Below are 16,659 nucleotides of genomic sequence, written 5' to 3'. Positions count from 1 at the left end.
CATCACCCTTGCCCATACCTGAGTGCCTGAGCCTGCTGACATCCTGCGCTTCAGTTCACTACCTGCAAACCTGGCTTGATTATTTTCAGTTCACTACCTGCAAACCTGGCTTGATTATTTTCAGTTTCACTACCTGCACACCTGGACAGCTCTAATTGTTTCTACGTGGACATTAACCCTTTTGCTCCCACCACAGAACTCTTGTGCACATTTATATATTCCTGGACTTTTATTTACTGCCACATTATATGTCTACTCAAGCACTTATTAAAAATCCTAGTTTTATTTTCAAATCTGCTTCTGTGATCGCTCCTGCTACCACCCCGGGTCCACAAACAACCCAGAACATAACAGTTTGCACTGGCCACATGGAGCCGGCCATGGATCAGGAGTCAGGAGTGGATTTGTTCCGATGCATTTCTGGTCGTTTAGAAAATCTGGAAAACATGCAGCATCAGATGGCTCAATTTCTGCAAGAGATGTCCAAGTGACAGGATAGTTTGCAAACTTCCTTTTCTACCCCTGAAGTACCAGCATCTACATCCGCATCAGCGTCTGGGAATACAGGAGGCAGATCATCTCCCCGCTTACATCTTCCTTTACCAAATAAATTTGACGGCAATCCTAAACTCTGCCGAGGATTCCTAAATCAGTGTGATATACATTTTACCCTGCAGCCTGACAACTTTCTAACTGCAAGAACTAAAGTGGCTTATATAGTCTCTCTGTTATCCGGCCAGGCCTTGGAATGGGCTTCCCCACTCTGGGAGCGCTCAGATCCGCTGCTGGATAATTATGCAGGCTTTGTGTCATCCTTCAGGAGGATTTTCGATGAACCTGGGCGTACTGTATCAGCATCATCAAACATCATGACACTGAGACAAGGGGTCCGTCCTGTCAGTCAATATGCCGTGCAATTTAAAATTTTAGAATCAGAGCTCAAATGGAATGAGGAAGCCCTCACCTCGACCTTCTGGCATGGGTTGTCAGACCGACTAAAGGATGATCTAGTCACTCGAGAGCTTCCTACTAATCTGAACGACATGATTTTGTTGTGTATCAAAGTTGACCTATGCTTCAGGGAACGTCAGGCTGAAAAACACAGAACTGACCGGCAAACTGGACCCCCTCCATTTCTACCCAACCCATTCCTTCTCCTACTGAAGAGGAGCCTATGCAGGTGAATCATACACACCTCTCCAAAGAAGAACGTCAGAGAAGAATGCAAAAGAACCTCTGTCTGTACTGCGGAGAGTCCGGTCACCTGCTGATCTCCTGCCCCCGTAAACCGGGAAATGCCAAATCCTAACTGACCCTGGAGACATCAAGTTAGGAGTTATGAACCCGTCTCCAAAAATTAAGGATTTCACGATTACCCTAGCCTTTGATCTTAAACCCAAACCTGTCTTTGCTACTGCTCTACTTGACTCAGGAGCAGCCGGAAATTTCATAACGTCTAGTTTCATAGATAAATTTCAGATTCCTTGTTTGTCTCTCAACCATGCCATCTCTCTGACCTCTATAGACGGACGCCCTCTAACTAACGGGATAGTCACCAAAGAGACTCAACCAGTATTGGTCCGAATTGGAGCACTTCATTCTGAGTCCTTAAAATTCCTGGTGATATCAGAGGCCTCTCAAGAAGTGGTTCTTGGTCTACCCTGGTTACGTCAACATAATCCCAGGATTGATTGGAGTTCTATGCAGATTCTGTCATGGGGTATGGACTGTCAGAAATCCTGTCTTCCAAAAATTTGACCTGTGAGAAAGACAGTACCATTAGTTTCTTCTGCCATTCCCAAGGAATATCAGATGTTCGCCAACGTGTTCTCTGAGCAACAAGCAAATATCTTACCCCCTCATAGGGAATGGGACTGTCCAATTGAATTGATACTTGATAAGATACCACCTTGTGGTCGTACCTATCCGCTGTCCTTGCCTGAGACTCAAGCCATGACCGAGTACATCCGGGACAACCTGGCAAAGGGGTTCATTCGCCCCTCTACTTCACCTGCCGGAGCTGGGTTTTTCTTCGTTGGCAAGAAGGACGGAGGTCTAAGACCATGTATCGATTATCGAGGCCTTAATGACATTACTGTAAAGAATCGATACCCTCTTCCCCTGATTACTGAGTTGTTTGATAGGGTCAAGGGCTCTGTCATTTTTTCTAAATTAGATCTGAGAGGGGCTTACAACCTCATTCGTATCCAAGCTGGCGATGAATGGAAGACCGCTTTTAATACCAGAGATGGACATTGAGTATTTAGTAATGCCTTTTGGATTGTGTAACGCCCCTGCTGTCTTTCAAAGTTTCGTTAATGAGATTTTCCGGGATCTGTTATATGTTTCGGTTGTTGTCTATCTGGATGACATACTGATTTTTTCACCCTCTGTGGCTAAACATCAAGAACATGTTAAAGAAGTTCTGACCCGTTTGAGAGAAAACCACCTTTACTGCAAACTGGAGAAGTGCGTCTTTGGAGTGCCCAGTGTACCTTTTCTCGGCTATGTAATATCTGGCTCCAGTTTAGAAATGGACCCCAAGAAGGTACAAGCAATTCTGGATTGGACCCGACCTCAGACACTGAAGGCCATCCAGAGATTGTTGGGCTTCACCAATTATTATAGACGCTTCATTAAGGGATTTTCTACACTGCTGGCTCCCATTACAGCCTTGACCCGCAAAGGTGCTAATCCTGCCCAATGGTCACCTGAGGCAGAGTCTGCCTTTCATCTTCTAAAACAGGCCTTTATCTCAGCACCAGTTTTTCGACAACCAGATCTGGACAGGCCTTTTTTGTTGGAAGTGGACGCATCATCTGAAGCTGTGGGAGCAGTCTTGTCTCAACATTATGAGGACAACCGAGTCAATCCGTGTGGGTTCTTTTCTAAAAAATTCTCACCTGCCGAAAGGAACTACGCCATAGGTGAGCAAGAACTACTAGCTGTAAAGTTGGCGTTGAAGGAATGGAGATATTTGCTAGAAGGCGCCAAGTTTCCATTTACTGTATTTACGGACCATAGAAATCTCCTATTTCTCAAAAACCTCCAATGTGTGAGTCCTCGTTTGGCCCGCTGGGCAATATTCTTTGCCAGATTTCAGTTCACCCTGACCTTCCGGTCTGGAGCACTTAATCAGAAGGCTGATGCCCTATCGAGATCTCTCCTCTGTGATGATCAATCTGAAAATCAAAGCAATACCCCTGTCTTGGAATCAAGAGTTTTCGCCGCATTACAAGTTCAGCCTCCTACGGGAAAATCATTTGTGACCCCGGAATTAAGGAAGCAGCTTCTCACTTGGGCACATTCCTCTCGCTTCGCAGGGCACTCAGGCACTCGGAAGACCTTAGAGTTCCTGAAAAGACACTATTGGTGGCCTTCTATGAAGGCAGATATAATGGAGTTCATCTCTTCCTGCTCCTCCTGTGCCCAGCATAAATCATCACGACAAGCTCCAGCTGGGGAATTGCTTCCATTACCTACTCCATCACGTCCATGGACGCATCTCTCCATGGATTTTGTCACAGACCTGCCAGTCTCTCAAGATTTCAACACTATCTGGGTTGTAATAGACCGATTTTCTAAGATGGTCCACTATATACCGTTGAAGAAGTTACCTTCTGCCCCTGACCTGGCACAGTTGTTTGTCCAACACATATTTCGTCTACATGGCCTTCCTGCTGAAATTGTCTCTGACCGTGGTGTGCAATTTACTGCAAAATTCTGGAGGGCTTTGTGTTCTGTTCTTCAAGTGAAGTTAAACTTTTCCACGGCCTACCATCCACAAAGCAACGGCTCCACCGAGAGAGTTAATCAAGATCTAGAGACTTTCTTAAGAATTTTTATGTCATCTTCCCAGGACAATTGGGCTGCCTTGCTGCCGTGGGCTGAGTTTGCACATAATGCTTCCTACCACTCGTCAACTAACCAAACGTCATTTCAGGTTGTATATGGCCTTCATCCTCGTGTTCCCGAATTTCGAAGCCTGCCTGTTTTCGATGTTCCGGCCGTGCAGGACACGGTGCAGAATTTTGCTGCCATCTGGACTCAAGTACGGTCTGATTTGTTGAAGGCATCCTCTCGCTATAAGACCCAGGCCGATAGAAAGCGTAGAATAGTTCCACGCATGCAAGTAGGAAACCAGGTCTGGTTGTCTACTCGGAACCTTCGTCTAAGAGTTCTGTCTATGAAATTCGCACCCCGCTTCATCGGTCCCTTCACCATAACAGAAGTCATTAATCCAGTGGCCTACCATTTACAGTTACCCCCATACCTAAAAATTCCCAATTCCTTACATGTTTCCTTATTAAAGCCCCTAGTCCTGAATAAGTTCCATAATGCTCTACCTGCTTCTCCTCGAGTCCAGATGGAGAGAGGAGTTGAGTTTGAAGTCGCCCAGATCTTGGACTCTCGTCTGCGCAGAGGTCATCTTCAGTATTTGTTGGACTGGAAAGGTTACGGTCCAGAGGAACGTTGCTGGACCGATGCTCGTGATGTCCACACTCCCACGCTCATCAGGAGATTCCATTCTGCCCATCCGGAGAAGCCTGGTGAGTGTCCTGAGGCCACCCCAAAAGGGGGGGTACTGTCACGGCCAGGGTATTTCAGCATGGCGCTAGGCGGGTGTTACCTGTGAGGTCGTTGTGGCGCGGGCTGTCTGGTGGCGGAGCTGGTGTCTGGCGGGGGCTTTGGCTGCGCGCGTTGTTGTGCGGCCCTGCTGTCACTCTGCGCTGGTGAGGCCTGGCGGCGTCTCCGTTCCGTTTGGCATGGGCGCCGTCATCTTGCCTTCTGGCCATGTGATGCGGCTGGCCAATCCTGGTGAGCCACATGTTCCCTCCGGCCAGTAACAGCACGGCATGGGGTATTTAGGAAGGGTCAGTGCCTTCCTTCTTTGCCAGTGCAACGTGTATCTCAGCCTAGCTGAGAGGGAGTTCTCTGTGCTTTCCTGTTCCTGTGAATTCGCTGTCTGCCAGTCTGCCTGTCAGCTCCTAGCTCCCACTGGACTACCCCGCTTCCTCCATCACCCTTGCCCATACCTGAGTGCCTGAGCCTGCTGACATCCTGCGCTTCAGTTCACTACCTGCAAACCTGGCTTGATTATTTTCAGTTCACTATCTGCAAACCTGGCTTGATTATTTTCAGTTTCACTACCTGCACACCTGGACAGCTCTAATTGTTTCTACGTGGACATTAACCCTTTTGCTCCCACCACAGAACTCTTGTGCACATTTATATATTCCTGGACTTTTATTTACTGCCACATTATATGTCTACTCAAGCACTTATTAAAAATCCTAGTTTTATTTTCAAATCTGCTTCTGTGATCGCTCCTGCTACCACCCCGGGTCCACAAACAACCCAGGACATAACAGATGGCATGCAAGGCTGTTTCGGATGGCACTTCGTGGGACTCCCACAGGGCCAGCCTCTTATGTTGCCAGATTCCACATGTGAAGGAGGAATGGACGGCTCAGATCCATTCCTCACTCAACGTCCGCACTTAGGGCCTGATTCAGCAGTGCACGCAAGATTCCTGATTATTGGGATTCTGCGGGTGCGCAGGACCCATTCTGTGAGTGTGCAAATATAATTTACCAAATTCACTATACACACACTGGTGTAGGTACTCTGCATTAGCCTCTATAGCTCTGTGCTTAGTATAGCATCACTATAGTGTGCACTGTAGAGGTAATTACAGAGACAACACTATAAAAATGCAACCAAATAAACTTAAATGTATGAGTATACTGTACAAATCTAATGACACCTGTATTCATGTTTTTTTGTGTTACAAAGATGCAAATAAAGAATTCCCTGGGTATGCTGAGTTGCCTTAGCTACAACAGAAGGAAGATTAGAGCAAAACGGGTGTGATTCAGAATGTCGACATGTGAAGTGTCAACATTGCCAGAATGTCAACATTGTGAATGTCGACAGTTGGCATATCGACATAGCATTTTCGTTCATTTAAGTCCTAACCTAACCCTAGCATGAGCTGTCGACATTGTGTCTGTCAATTTTGATATATATAACATTATTTGTGGCCCTGGTGCAGACCATGCCCCCTCCATTAGACGTCACACGGGGCGGCGTCACAATCGCCGGTGATTACAGCAATGGCCGGAGCATCCTGAGGATGCTCTGTTGAGCTGTAAGAGCAGTGATGGTACCGTCTGAAGTGTCCTAAGGACGCTCCAGATGGCACTGCTGCATAGATTCTGGCTACAGGGTGCCATTCTAGGCACCCTGATAACCAGATAAGGCTAGCCAGAGGGCCAGACCAAATGATCCCCCGTGCCTTATACTTCCACCGGGCCTGAGGTTCCCCATCCCTGCTTTATTGGATAACCATAATTGATCATACTCAAACCAGATATTCTCCTCTTAATGTTGCTAATACTTTTCTCTAAGTACAGGATGTCAAGACATTATTTGATATTAATACAAGTCAAAGTATGTGTATTACTAAGATGACTAATATTTCCAAAATAGCTTCAATATTTACACTACAATATAGAAAGTTATTATGATGAAATTGATGCTCTTTTGATGTTAAGTTGAAGATATCAAAAGTATTGGAGAGCGATGGCCAGCAGAGAGGAGACAGATGATTGACAAATAAGCCAGGGAATAAAAATAAGTATTTAGTCACACAATTCAAGGACAGAGTTCTATATTCTACTAGATGTAGAAATGTATAGATTTAGTCCAGGTATTTCAAGTTTTTTGCAATAGGAAATACAGACAGAGCCATACCAGTGGTGGATTTCCCAGGACGTATGCGAGGCATGTGCCCAGGGGTGACAGCTGCTCAGGATGGAAACGCAGGCCCTCTGTATCAGAACCCTGGTAGGCTCCTGGCTTCAGAGCTAGATTAACAATGGTATGGATATACAGCTCTAGGCCTCCACATAAAAATAGGCTCATCATCAGCATAATGATGACCAGCTGCCTAGCTGGTCACACAGTCAGCCATAAATTATAAGTGTTGCTCTAGTTTTCTCACAAAATTATAAGTTTTATTCTTATGACCTTAAGGAGAAAGTGAGGCTGATGGTCTATGGGGTGTACACACCCACGTGGCTCTGGTCACAGACAGCACTGGTTACAGCTCATCCCCTTCTCAGTTTAGACCCTTGAACATTTTCAGCCCCTGGTCCATGTGGCCCTTACTGGCCTGATGTATCCAAACAGAGGATGGGTAATTTCTTTGATGACTTCCTCAACTGGCAAATGAGCGCAGTCACTACAAAAGGCCATTGACCAGTTGAGGACGATGTTACCGCCTGTCACTATGAGCATTGCAGGGCTCACTTAAGCTGCTGCGGGACTGTAAATGGGATTGGTACGAGATGCTGGCGGTAAAAATCCCAAAGCCGGCATCCTGGCAGGGTTAGGATACAGACACCTGTCTGTAGGTATCCTAACCCTCCCTGGTGCCTGAACCAAACCTCCCCCTAGTGCCTAAACCTATCCCCCCCTCCCCGCACCCTAAACCTAACCCCTAACCTCCTAGTGCCTAACCCTCCCCCAAGTGCCTAACCCTAATCCTCCCCCTACCTCGCTACTTACCTTCGGGATGCTGGTTCCAGGATTCTGACAGTTGTCAGGATGCTGGTGCCAGGATTCTGAATGTATCCCCTGTAAACACCTCACTCTCCTGCTCCCAGTGTACAGCCATGGTCAAAAGTTTTGAGAATGACACAAGTATTGGTTTTCACAAAGTTTGCTACTTCAGTGTTTTTAGACCTTTTTGTCAGATGTAACTATGGTATACTAAAGTAAAATTACAAGCATTTCATAAGTGTCAGTCTTTTATTGACAATTACATAAAATTTATGCAAAGAGTCAATATTTGCAGTGTTAACCCTTCTTTTTCAAGACCTCTGCAATTCGCCCTGGCATGCTGTCAATCAACTTCTGGGCCACATAATGACTGATGGCCGTTCATTCTTGCCTAATCAATGCTTGGAGTTTGTCAGAATTTGTGGGTTTTGGTTGTCCACCTGCCCCTTGAGGATTGCCCATAAGTTCTCAATGGAATTAAGGTCTGGGGAGTTTCCTGGCCATGGACCCAACATTTCGATGTTTTGTTCCCCAAGCCACTTGGCTATCACTTTTGCCTTATGGCAAGGTGCTCCATCATGCTGGAAAAGGCATTGTTCGTCAACCAAACTGTTCTTGGATGGTTGGGAAAAGTTGCTCTTGGAGGATGTTTTGGTACCATTCTTTATTCATGGGAAGCCAGGTCAGCCCTGCAATATACTGTGTGTCATAATAAATGGACTGCTTTTATGGCACACAGAGATGAGGTCATAAAAACTGGGTGGTGACTGCTCACTGCATTGCATTAACTATGGCCAACGAGTTACTACACACTTAGACTCTGCACTCCCGAGCTGTTTCTAACTGGGTACTAGTATTCACCAGGAGATCCGGCAAAGGGAATTTGGCCTTTGCTGCAATATTCCCATGGATCATGGCCACCAGGTGCAACTAGCTGAGAGTGTGGCACTGGAAGCAACATAAGCCTGTAAATGGATGTTGAGAAAAATAATAATTAAGAAGTCTCTGTAGTATAGGTTCCCAAAGTCTGCCATGACGGTCAAGGTTTTAAGGAATTCCAAGCTTGTCATGATTTTTAAATCACAGTGAGGTACTAGTTAAGTCACATGTGCTCAAGCATGGATATCCTTAAGATGTGGACTGTGATGGTAGAGTTTGGGAACCTCTGCTCTATAGCAAGCAGCTACAAGGCACACACTGGTAGGGAAAGAGAGACTAGGATCCAGCAGAGAATGATGATGGCAGGACTAACTTAAAAGTCACTGGATAAATGACTTGAATAATCTTCAGTAGGTACCCTAAGGTGAAGATTTGAGATCCTGATTGATTCTTTCGAGTCATCCCATTGATTTGTGGGTGGTACACAGAGGAAAAGCTATGTAAACAAAAGATCTATTAAACAATTTTGCCAGGATAGAAGCAGAAGGAAGGCCTGCCAGAGGAATGAGGTGTGCCATTTTTTTTCAAGTCTAATCTCTAGCAACTCGAGTCCAGAGTTTAGTCTAATTATACTGTTCCCGATGGAGGCTGGCATGGAGTTTTGTTCTGTGTGCATTTAATGCAAGCAGCAACATATAATTTCACATCCTTGGAAAGGGATGGCTACCAATAATCTTTCTGCAGTGTTTTCAGAGTTCTCCTTTCTCCAGCATGCCCATACATTTAGAGGATTGTGGTTAAGACAGTAAATTAGAAGCAACAAAAGGTTTTCTCTGGCTGGTGGCAGAGACTAGGCATGTGATAATAGGATCCAAAATTGGTTTGGTCTTAGGAGTCTCCAACAGAGTGTCGACTTTATGATTCTTAGTTGAAGTACAGAAAGTTACAATTACTGTAGATTGAGGCAAGAGAAAAAGAGGGGCCAGTGCAAAGTTTAATACACAGCTGTGATCAGTACAGATGATCACTGGATCTTGGCACCTTCAATAAGATCCCTCCATTCTTTTCTCAAGCCAGGTGCCAGGCAATGAATTCTTTACTCCTGTTTGTGTAATTTCTCTCTGGTGGGGAAAACATTTTTAGAAAGAAGACAGGTGTTAGAACACGTGGCAGGGGCCACATTAATCAGGACACTGTAGCCCACGTGTTTGCATGCTGTGCAGCCCTCTGTGCATTGCATGTAATTTTGTGCAGCTGATTGTGTGAGTCATGGGAGTGAGCCAGGTGAGTCAATCAAGCACCTTTATAGCCTGGTCTCACTGACTCCTCAGTGCTGGTGATGGTCTGACCTTGCTTGTCATATGTCTGCAGATCCTGGGCTTTTGCTTGTCTTATACCTCTTTTCCATTACATCGCCGGGTCGCACCCGGGATTATGTTCATGCGCCTATCCCGGCACTTCCCGGCTGAGACCCCATGCAGAATGGCAGCCGAGCCCGGCACTAATGCCAGGTCAAAGATGCCAATGGCATCATGTGTGGAGGCGGCACTTGGAGATGATCTCGTCTCCAAATGCCAGCTCTTCCTGTGCAGAGAACGGGACCCGGGTCGCATGCGTTCAACCCTTCTCATGACCAGGGATGAAATACCGGGTCACTGCACAATAACCTGAGTTGCTGCGCACCATTAGGGTAGAATATTCTCAGATGAACTGTCCTATAATAATTGGCAAATCCTAAGAACTGCTTTAAGATCCTGGTACTGTGGCTAGTCTTAGGGCCATATTCAATATCGGGCGAAAAGTCCGTTATTGGCGATAATTTATCACCGACGACATAATTTTCACCTATTTCCAATATCCCCATATTCAATTACATTGACTTTTCGCCCTTGCGAAAAGTCCATGTTAAAAAACGGGGATAATTTTTCGCCAGCCTTTTGAAAAAAAGTGCAGAATTGGGGTTTAGGGGTGCAGGCTTAAAAAAACAGCCTGAACACTTGGGAATGCCCCCTTAAAATCATCTGTCTCAAAAAAAAGTAAAAAAAAAAATAGGGACACCCAAAAAAAACTAGTTAAATTTTGTAGTTAAAAAAAAAAAAATATGGGGAACAAATTTTAAACTAACAAAATAAATTCAGGGGGGGTTCCCAAGTATGCGGCAGGTAAAGAATGCGGGTGGTAGCGGCAGGTGCATTTTTGAAGAATTTTAAAAATGCACCTCAGGGACTTAAAAATAGGCTTGCACCCATTTTCATGTACCCCAAATTTGATGCACCTAGCTTTTTTTTTTTACAAAAAAAACAAAAAACTAAGTGCTCTTCTTCTCCCCTTCTTCCCTGTCGGAAAAAAACACCTGCTGTGGCTATTTAAAAACCATACTTACCTTCCGCAGGCCAAAATGGGGGTACCCATAATGATCCCCCATGTCAGGACATCATTAGGGGAGTCCCTGGATGCTCACCTGAAAATTCCCGATTTTTTTCCCGATAACTATCCGCCGGGTCCCGTTTTCGCAGCTTTCAAATTGAATACGGGTTTATCCCTCGTCAAACCTCCGATATGGAGCGAAAAGTCCAGCACGGACTTGTCGGCCACATATTGAATACCCCCCTTAGATGGTCGTATCTTCTCAGGGTCCACTTGAAGACAGGCATTGGGCACAATATATCCAAGGAATGGATATTGCCCATCTTGAGTCTTAAATGCACTCTTATATTCACTACCTTCATGGATATGAATGTGATTATATTGCTCCACACAGGTAATAACAGAAACACCTTTAATACGGTCAAACAAGTGGGTGATAAGTGGAAGTGGATATCTATTTTTGATGATGATAGCATTTAGTCCATGATAGTCTATCCATGAGTACAGGGAACTGTAATTTTTTTTTTTACAAAGAAAAAACCTGCCCCAGCAGGAGAGGAGGTTGGGCAAATAAAACTTTGCTGAATTTTCACTAGAACTTTGTGTGGTGGCTAGGGTTACGGGTGGAGATACTTTGCTGAGACAATGACCAAAACAGGAGGATCCCCAAGAGAGAACTTGAAAAGCTCTCCAATCCAGTTGTAGGAAATGTAAAGTCAAGGTAGACCAAAAAGTAGGGACAGGGTCAGACTGGCCTGGTGGCAAGGGGGTGTTGGTGGGGGCAAGTAAATCCCTGGAGGGCCCCTCTGCTTTGGTACTCCATCCTCTATAATTGGGAATTGGGGCCTACAGGGGCAGGCTTGTGTCTTGTCTCTATGGAGCTGCCTTGGTCCAGACCATAGGTTCCAAAACGCGGTCCTCAAGGCACCCCAACAGTTCAGGTTTTAGAGATATTCATGCTTGACCACAGGTGACTTAATTAGTATCTCAGTCAGTTTGATTTAACGGCATTTACTTTATTCTAAGACACAATTATTTTTGGTTTGAAGGAACATATTACAGGCAAGACACAGGAACAGCGATGGGGCCTAGGTTTGCCCCAAACTATGCTAATTGTTTCTCAGCAGAGGGGAGAACCACTACATCTGGTCCAAGCATGAGTTTGGGGAAAACCTTGTCCTTTGGCCTCGCTACATAGATGACGTCCTGTTCATTTGGCAAGGGGATGAATGGCAATTAAATCAATTCCTTAAGTACATAAATCAAAATGGTAACCACCTCAGCTTCACCACTAACTACAGTAAGCTTGAAGTCAATTTTTTGGACATAACCATATACATCGCACAAGACAAAATAGGCACAAGAACCTACCAGAAACCAGTCACTGTAAATAGTTATATTTTGTCAGATAGCGGATATCTTCCAAATTGGTTGGAAAACATCTCCCTGGACCAATTTAAGAGAGTAAGGAGGAATTGCAGCAAATTATCAGACTACCACACACAGGGACAGATGTTAAGACAATAATTCATAGAAAAAGGTTAAAAACAAGAAAAGGTACAAAGTGCATTTGAGAAGGAAGAAAGGGACTCCCTTTTGTTGTACAGAAACAGATCCACCACAACCAGCAAACCAAACACACCTTTCATCACTCAATATAATAAGGACCATAGGCAATGGAACAAAATCATCCAGAAACACTGGCATATACTTTTGGAGGATGAGACCTTAAATGAACTTCTCCCAACAAAACCTAAGATGGTATTCAGGAAAGCACCTGACCTCAAACAAAAGCTGGTTCACAATCACCTAAAAAACAAGGCGCAAACACAAAGAACGCTATTAGGTCACAAACTAAACCCAGGTTTTTATTACTGCGAGACATGCCAATTTTGTAAACTACACCTCAAATCCACAAAAAATAGATGCTCATTCACCTCGAACCAAAACAGTTACATATTTAAAGTTAAAGACCATCTTTCATGTAACAGTATGGGGACCATATACCTCATAACAAGACCGTGTGCACAACAGTATGTAGGAAGAACCACTAAGAAATTGAAGATCAGAGTTTCTGAACACATCAGAAACATTAAAAAGGGACTTGAGACACATAGCCTTTCTCAACACTTCAAAGACCAACATAATCAAGACCCCACAGGGCTTGACTATATAGGGATTGAATTGGTAAACAAGAACTGGAGAGGGGACAACTATAACACGAAAATTAACAGAGAGGAATTAAAATGGATTATGGAACTCAAAACCCTTTCTCCATATGGGCTTAATCTGGAGAATTAGATAAAAGCAGTAATTACAGGTTAATGGCCAGATCAATATAACCGCCTAATACTAAACCCATACTAGCCACAGATACCTGACCTCAAGGTAGCTTCAGCGAATACGCGATACCATAATTGTAACCACGAACGTATTAATGGATTCGTTGGCTGGTAATTAAACTTCCAGACACCAATCAGTAATAGGAACCTGTAGACCTGGTAGGTTTATTGTCCATGCCACAAAGGTATTGATTAAAAAATACCTCCCATCATTCCCTATATGATAAGGGATATACAATTTAACTGCATGACCATTTTTGGGTACCCTAATTTATCCATATTTACCCAGCCCCAACTTGGGTTGTCACATTACACAACAGATAGGTCGGCTCACGAAGCCAGTAGCCAGGCTAGCTAAAACTATTAAGCAGATTAGGTATGAGATAATCGTGCATCCATCCCCCAGATTACCTAGAATGCATACACAGCACGTGCACGCTTGCTACACACCTGAACACGGAGAGTTAATCACCCTCTGTCGGATACTGTTTACAGTTACTATGGTGACCGAGACACATCCCAGTAACGACATACTATGTCACAGACTTGCCTGCCAATCAGACTACGTATAAGCATCTCCAAGATGGTGCCGACCATCACTCCCTGAGGAAGGCCGAATGGGCCGACACGCATAGGAGTCAACCGGAGCGGAATTGTACAGCACCACCTGCACCTACACATATCCTGGAATTCCCACTATGCCTCCATCTGCCTAAATCTCCTCCAAATAGGTGAGTTGAGCCCGCAGCCGCTTCTGAGCATGTGGCTCCCCGGGCAAGCGAGATCTCACGATATCGTGTGACCTAGAGGGATGACTGACTACCAGGATAGAAGGAAACAAGAGGCTGCTGGACACTGGAGAGGAAACTGCAGGCAGAACACAGGAATAATGTTAGCGTGTGTGTATGTGTATATATATATTATATGTATGTATGTGTATATGATACCATGCTGTTTTGTCATAAAATACAATTTGCAGGTTTCAGGAAACTACTGCTGTATGTAGTGTACACATTGCTGCACTGCTTTGTAGATTCTTCTAGCAGTGGTAAGGGTTTGTTGATAGACATACAGTGCATCCGGAAAGTATTCAGAACGTTTCACTTTTTCCACATTTTGTTATGTTACAGCCTTATTCCAAAATGGAATAAATTAATTTTTGTCCTCAAAATTCTACAGTTTTTGTGAAATTTTTGCAAATTTAATAAAAAATAAAATAAACTAAGAAATCACACCTACATAACTATTCACAACCTTTGCTCAATTCTTTGTCGATGCACCTTTGGCAGCAATTACAGCCTCAAGTCTTTTTGAATATGATGCCACAAGCTTGGCACACCTATCTTTGGGAAGTTTTGCCCATTCCTCTTTGCAGCACCTCTCAAGCTCCATCAGGTTGGATGGGAAGCGTCACTGCACAGCCATTTTCAGATCTCTCCAGAGATGTTCAATCGGATTCAAGTCTGGGCTCTGGCTGGGCCACTCAAGGACATTCACAGAGTTGTCCTGAAGCCACTCCTTTGATATCTTGGCTGTGTGCTTAAGGTCATTGTCCTGCTGAAAGATGAACCGTCACCCCAGTCTGAGGTCAAGAGTGCTCTGGAGCAGGTTTTCATCTACGATGTCTCTGTACATTGCTGCATTCATCTTTCCCTCTATCCTGACTAGTCTCCCAGTTCCTGCCGCTGAAAAACATCCCCACAGCATGATGCTGCCACCACCATGCTTCACTGTAGGGATGGTATTGGCCTGGTGATGAGCGGTGCCTGGTTTGCTCCAAACATAACGTCTGGCGTTCATGCCAAAGAGTTCAATCATTGTCTCAACAGACCACAGAATCTTTCAGGTGCATTTTGGCAAACTCCAGGTGGGGTGTCATGTGCTTTTTACTAAGAAGTGGCTTCAGTCTGGCCACTCTAACAAACAGGCCTGATTGGTGGATTGCTGTAGAGATGGTTGTCCTTCTGGAAGGTTCTTGTCTCTCCACAGAGGAGTACATGTGATTTCTTAGTGGGTTTTTTTTTTAATTAAATTTGCAAAAATCTCAAAGAAACTTTTCACACGTTGTCATTATGGGGTATTGTGTGTAGAATTTTGAGGACAAAAGTTAATTTATTCCATTTTGGAATAAGGTTGTAACATAACAAAATGTGGAAAAAGTGAAGCATTGTGAATATTTTCCGGATGCACTGTAATTAAAATCGAAGATGGCTGTCTATATAACTAAATTCAGATCTTTTGTCCTCAGTCAAACTCAATGTAGATATTCCAGGCCTTCTGCCAATACATCCTGCTGTCAACATAAAAAATACATTATCTTCCTCTGCACAGCAAGAGGACAGTGTGACCTGAGGCTTGCTTTTAAACTTTCACTGGAGTACCTTATTATTCACGACGTGTTACCTCAACTTCTTTCTAGCATTCATCCAACTTCCTTTTCATTTCCACTATTTATTGGCATTTCATTTTTTTCTTTACAATTATCTGTGACAAACCCATATCCATAATCCTAGAGACTTACAAGAATAATAATAATGAATCAAAACCATATATCAGTGTTTCTGCTGGCTTGGATATTTTTTTGGGAGTCCCTACTTTCCGAGGGATTCCCGCCTTGGGCTAACTCTATGGCAGGAGGACTCCACGCTGTGTCTCTCTCTGCTATAAAGCTGGTACAGCCTGGTGCTGGTTATAGGAGAATAGGGGAACCCCACACTGTTTGTTTCACCCTATTTTCCAATACCAGCCACACAGAGGTCCAGGGCTGGTTAATGATTTGAGGGGTTTTAGGCTGGTTATGGAATTATGGGAAGATCCCAAGCATTTTTTTTCTATTTATTTTATGAACTCTTTAGGCTCTTAAGCCTAAGAAGAATGCACAGATCAGAGTTATCTGTGCATGCTTTTGCAAATGTGCTTAAAGTAAAATTTTAGTGTGTATTTACATTCAGTTTTGAACAGAAAGTTCAAAACCTAATACATTTAAATCAGCCAAATTCGACTTAGATTTCAAAATTGAATGCAATGTATTTCAGAATCGAATGATAGTGAGATACAGCCAGTAATTTAAATAGTCGATTTTGAGTTGATTTAAATTGACATAAAAATAGACTCTAAAATCAACCTTTAGTAAATATACCCTCCTCATTAATGATAGGGTAGTTCTGCTGCATCCATTTTCTAAAGGCTAACTGACTCCTCCCCTATCCATTATTCCCAAGAAGAATCCTTGCATGCTAGGGCTGCTGCTGGGAGTGAATCTTCATCACAGAAGAGGTACCAAGAAGACTAGTAGTTTAAAACAATAATTGACTGTGAAACAATCATTTGCAAGAGGAAGCAAGCATGACAGCTGCCATCCTGTTGCACAGTGGATCACTGAAACTATGGCGGCTATGTTTGCATTAGATCTGCGTCCAATGTTCATCATCCATGCATCTGGTTTTAGACAGTTGAAGTCCTGTGGTCCAAATTCCATCTTGATTCCAGTTTACCAGAACAGCAA

Source organism: Taudactylus pleione, unplaced genomic scaffold (genome assembly GCF_031769625.1).
Source record: "Taudactylus pleione unplaced genomic scaffold, aTauple2 ptg000086l, whole genome shotgun sequence".
Taxonomy (NCBI): domain Eukaryota; kingdom Metazoa; phylum Chordata; class Amphibia; order Anura; family Myobatrachidae; genus Taudactylus; species Taudactylus pleione.
The sequence above is the reverse complement of the archived record's forward strand: the minus strand, read 5'-3'. Positions refer to the sequence as shown.